Source organism: Gigantopelta aegis, chromosome 1, assembly GCF_016097555.1.
Source record: "Gigantopelta aegis isolate Gae_Host chromosome 1, Gae_host_genome, whole genome shotgun sequence".
Classification (NCBI taxonomy): domain Eukaryota; kingdom Metazoa; phylum Mollusca; class Gastropoda; order Neomphalida; family Peltospiridae; genus Gigantopelta; species Gigantopelta aegis.
Window position 1 is genome coordinate 13,808,064 of NC_054699.1, and position 6,000 is coordinate 13,814,063.

Consider the following 6,000-nt stretch of genomic DNA (forward strand, 5'->3'; position numbering starts at 1 on the left):
GGAGAAAACAAATCTGAGTATGGTAGCCATATCCCTGGCTCGCTCTTTTCTCGTGTGTTTGTTGGAGAAAACAAATCTAAGCATGGTAGCCATATCCCTGGCTCGCTCTTTTCTCGTGTGTTTGTTGTGGAAAACAAATCAGAGAAGGATGGCCATATCCCTGGCTCGCTCTTTGCTCGTGTGTGTGTTGGGTTAAATACATCAGAACATGGTGACCGTATGTCTGGCTCGCTCTTTTCTCGTGTCTTTGTTGGAGAAAACAAATCTGAGCATGGTAGCCATATCCCTGGCTCGCTCGTTTCTCGTGTGTTTGTTGGAGAAAACAAATCTGAGCATGGTATCCATATTCCTGGCTCGCTCGTTTCTCGTGTGTTTGTTGGAGAAAACAAATCTGAGCATGGTAGCCATGTCCCTGGCTCGCTCGTTTCTCGTGTGTTTGTTGGAGAAAACAAATCTGAGCATGGTATCTATATTCCTGGCTCGCTCTTTTTTCGTGTGTTTGTTGTGGAAAACAAATCAGAGAAGGATGGCCATATCCCTGGCTCGCTCTTTGCTCGTGTGTTTGTTGGGTTAAATACATCAGAACATGGTGGACATATGCCTGGCTGGCTGTTTTCTCGTGTGTTTGTTGGGGAAAACAAATATGAGCATGGTGTCCATATGCCGGGTTCAATCTTTTCTCGTCATTTGTTGTTATTGTTTTCTTTATTATTGTATTGCTTCATATTATTAGTATTTAACTGAGACGGCGATACCCAGTGAACTACATGTAAATATATATGTATGTATATATGTATGTATATGTGTATGTGTATGTATATATGTATGTATATGTGTATGTGTATGTGTGTGTGTGTGTGTGTGTGTGTGTGTGTGTGTGTGTGTGTGTGTGTGTGTATGTGTGTGTGTGTGTGTGCGTGTGTATCAAGGATGCATAATTACTACATTATTCACATTATTAATTGATTATTGTTTTAAAATGTGACAAATATATCACGAATAGCATAGACATACAATTTCAAAGAAAGTACTAGTATTCCATTTACTATTGAAATAAAAATGTTGGGAAAGCTTAAAAGATTAAGAGCGTGAAGTTAGCTTTATTGCGTACATGTTTTCAACAAACAGTTTTGTTACAGATGCGACCTATAATTTGTGTATATTATTAGCATTTATAGAGGAAACATTGGCTACTTTTTACACCCACTAATAGAAATATTACAATTGGCATAGTTTCGCGTTAATTAAGTAAGTATTGTTGTGCGATTTAAACAAAAACTATGTTACACGAATAAATGAAACGCATAGGGAAATATAGCACTTTGCATCTACGAGTTCATACTGATCAATTAACCATCGGCTGCTGTATCTCAAATACTTGGTAATTCTGGCACATAGTCTTCAGAGAAAACCCTGAACATTGTTCCATTACTACATTTTATATGCACTTGCCAAAGACAGGAAAGTGCACAGCACAGCTTTTGAAAGGGTAGAGAAATTGCATTGTGTTTCGCGAGTACGTTTCGATCCTACGACATAAACATCTCAGTTGAGCGTTTTTATTCTCAGCACCTTTACTGGTTATTTAGATTCGTGACCTATCATTACCTCTAAACGTCCTACGATGGGGCTGTACTGCATCGACTGGGAATTATATTAACGTGCCCCTATCCACAGAGGTTCAGGCACGCCCACTACGGATTTAGCCTCTGACTTCGCCAGTGACTAACTCCGGAGCAGGGGGGGGGGGGGGGGGGGGGGGGGGGGAGGTGAGTTTGAAGTGGGCAGAATTTGGAAAAAAGCCATTTAGTGAAGTCAACGCGAGCGCGGACCGAATAGCAGACACTTCGCAAACTTGAAGTAACACCGAGTGGGAGCCGTGCTCTGATTGGCTGAATTTCGATTCCTCGGTGAAGCCTGTAATTTACCTAAGTCTACAAAGAGTAACTGCATCCAAAAACATGTCTGGACTCTAAATTAAAACCAAAAGGTTTATGACTGCTCGGCCGAAAAGGTTTTAAGGTGATTTTGAGCAATTTAGACTGACTGCCGAAAATAAAAGTTTAACGACTGTTTACAAAAAAATAAACAAAGTTTTTGAGTGACGGCCTAAAAAATTAAAGTCAGTAAAGTCCATACTCACGGAGGTAAAGGAGGTTGGCAAAGGGGAGGAGTTCACGGCGAGCCGATGAAGTTAGTTACGTTGAAATGCGGGATGGCTGGCCGGTATGTGGATCCTGCTATCGACTTGGCTAGTGCTCGATACTCTTTCCCGGCTATGATTTTGATGGCTCGATGGAGGGTCGGGTTATCCATTTCTGGGAGTAGCAGTGCTTGGTTGTAGATCCCTTTCCGGCGTACGGTGAAACAGAGTCCACGGCATTGTGACGCTGTGGACACAGAAGTCTCCCTCTGACGGGCTTGCTGGTAACGGTCTAAAAGCCTCGTGCTTAGGTTGCGTGAATAGCTTCCGGACGTCCTCGATGTTGGTCTTGATTAACTGGGAGTAGCGCGTTGATAGTTTGCCGGCCTTGAGTGACCACTGCTCCTCAGTTTCCGTAGCAGGATTCGGCGGTTGTGTCGGCGGACCTGGCTTGGCTGGTTGGTCGCCTGGAGACGCAATTGCCTTACGCTTGGCAACGACCACAGATCGGGCCTGGGACTCGACTGCGGCACTCTTCCGAGGCGGAGGTGGCATCGCAGGAGTCCCGGGGGCTGAAGTCTCTGGAGTTGATGGGGGCGATTCCATCACCGCTTGGTTGAGGTCCGCCCCTGGCGAGTCGACGGCTGGGTCCGGCTGAGCTGGATCCGCTGGTCTCGTTGATGTTGATCGGTGCTGGGGGTGCACAACGGAAGAGGCCGCTGCCGGCAGTTGACCTGTCGGTTTTATCCTTCCCCGGTCCGCCCCTGGCGCGTCCGACTTCCTCCTTCTTCTCCTCCTGGTTGATTTCCTTACCGGGTCGCCGTACACCAAGGTCACGGTTGCCCGTGGCCCGGTGTACGTGACGCGGTATTCAAGAAGCACACCATAACTGGCAATGAGTCCCCCCAGGTGGGGGGGGGAGGGGGGTAACTCGAGAGAGCAGGCGCATACGTCTTGCTTCATCTTTGCAAAATTTACGAGTGCGCAAGAATCGACTGCAAGAATCGACTGTGTACTGCATCGAGCTTAAAGTTAACGTTTGTTTTGTTTAACGGCACTAATAGAGCACATTTATTTATTAGTAATTGATAATTGGATGTCAAACGTTTGCTAATTTTGATATGTATATCATTAGAGAGAAAAACCCGCTATATGTGTTTTCATAACTAGCAAGGGATCTTCTATATAGACCATACCACAGACAGGATAGATCGTACCATGGCATTTGACACACCAACATTTTGTGCACTGGTTGCAATGAGAAATATCTCAATGGTCCCACCGACGGGGATCGATCCCAGATTAGCCGCCCATGCGTGATGCTTAAATAGACTCTGCTGAGTGTGCTGTTTTTGGTAAAATGTTTCCGCCTGATACGAGTATATCACCTTTATCCACTATAATTACATAGTACATACACTTTCTTGTTTAAAAGAGCAGTATATCTATATATAATGTGTTTTTCGTATTCTGAATATTTGTAGTAGCTAAAGCTTAATCCTATTTCCGAAAATATAGTTTTTATTTCTTCCTACGTACGAAATTATTGCGAGTTAAAATCCAGTTCTAGCTGCTATTAATATATTACAAAGACGAAACAATAAAAAATATATACAGACACTGGTATTCTAAACACGAATAATGTATTTAATATGTCAGTTTAGTTGTTATGAACTTCTGTTAGTAGAGAACAATATTATTACAATGACAGAAACCAAAGAATCCCAGTAAGGTATGATCATGTGAAAAAGCCACTAAGATAGTAAATTCACTATACACAATAGGACTCCATATAAACGGCATTAATCCAATCACAAGTGCAAATATATTGAAAAGGGTTATACTTCCATCAGCATTTTACGGGTGTGAACTACTTTACGATCTATCTCCACACAATATTACTAAGATAGAAAGGTCTCAAAGACAGTTTGCTAGAAGAACGCAAGGACTTGACCAACGTTCTCCTACCGCGACAACAACAGCAACGCTTGGTCTCTGGTCCCTGGAATCCTATATTAATAAATGTAAATTGTTATTTCTTGGACGTCTATGTCGACAAGACAAAAAAACAACATGTGTTTCTAAACTAGGACAGTATCTAGTAGGTGTAAGAAATGGAACAAAAAACTTTATATCAGACATCTTTAATGTAGCATACAAATACAATATTACTGATGTTATATATTGCTATGTCCAAAAGGGTACATTTGTAGACAAGGAGCGATGGAGAGCCAGGGTATACGGAACCCTTCTTGAATGGGGAAATTAAAGCCACCGGTCTCACCTGAGGGATACAAATGAACTTCTTCGATTTTACAACATACACCCAGACATAACGATTCACACTTTTGGAAAATAGCTTACGTACATCCAAAGTTCGCGCTTTCAGTATCTTACGTAATTAAAATAGGCAGCATAAAATTATTTGATAGAAAATGCATTCTCTCTAACAAAGAAACCGTTGACTATACAAAACATATTCTACTAAATTGTGAAAAATTATTACAAATCAGAAATAAGACTTTTGTTAAAATAGCAAATATTTTTTTCTGTACACGAATATGTTATCTGCTGTGATCAAAATGACGACAAACCTTTAAACTGTATTCTTGGTGGAGGAAATAATGACATTAGTGATATTGACTTTCATGTGTGGGTCCAGTTTATATTGCAATTTTCATAGTTTGTACATGTGTGTCGCCAATATATAATCAAGTTTTAAGTGAAAGCTCAGTGTACATCTAGGGCAATATTACAGTTGTATATAATCCCATGAAATTAATTAATTTATTTATTTATTTATTTATGTTCCTACTTTTGTTTGTGTGTGTATAACAAATATTCATAATATGGAAGAAATAAAGAGTATCTATCACCTTAAGACGTTTTGAATAAGTGTTTGTTTGTATTTTGCCTTGGTGTTCGTAAAAAAAAAGTCTGTTTGACAGAATGAGTACCAGATATGGCTTCGTAGTGTATTACAAACACGCGTGTTACCAGGTATTAAATTGTGGTAGAGAAGGAACATAATTATGAAGAAAGAAGGAACGGGTGCTAGAGTGTAGATAACACCACATCATTTATCGCGTCGTTACTTGTTGTAGCTGCTCAATATAGTCCGGTTTAGGAAATAGTTCCTCGTAAAACAAACGCTGCACAATTGGGATATGCTTTTTGAAATCGTTCTTTGATAATTGCACGTAGATTGACATCTATAGTATATAAACTACTCATTGGTTTGAAGTTGCGTGTTATATGTAGTAATAACTGATAACAGATGAGCAAGTGGTATAGTGCCAATTGTAAAAAAGCAACACGAGGTGGTGTAGTGCTCTGAATTGTAATAAATTAACTGAATTGTAATACCTGCCTTGAATTTAAACAAAACATCTGCACTGAATTGCAATACTGACTTGAATTGTAATAAAAACTGCCCTGAATTGTAATAAACAAGCTGACTTGAATTGTAATAAAGAATTGCCCTGATTTGTACTAATCAGAGCTGCCTTGCGTTGTAATAAGCCACCGACTTGAATTGTAATAACACAAAAAAATGGAAAGGAACGTGCGCTTTAACGACACCGCACCGCATTTCTTGAATTTCAGGCTGTTGAGTTTATTGTATTTAAGACAATCATTACTGCCACATAGGCTTCAGCTTTCGACTACCAGCAAATAGGTTTGTTACTCGCACTCACAAATAGCGTATACCACAACGTTTGATGTACCAGCAGTGGAACACACAATAGCGGAATGGACCATTTGAGAATAATCTTAGGTGTTTTATGGGGTATATCTAGCATAGTCGTAGAACGACTCGAACCTATGACACCGAATCGCCTGCAAATTGTAGGCTA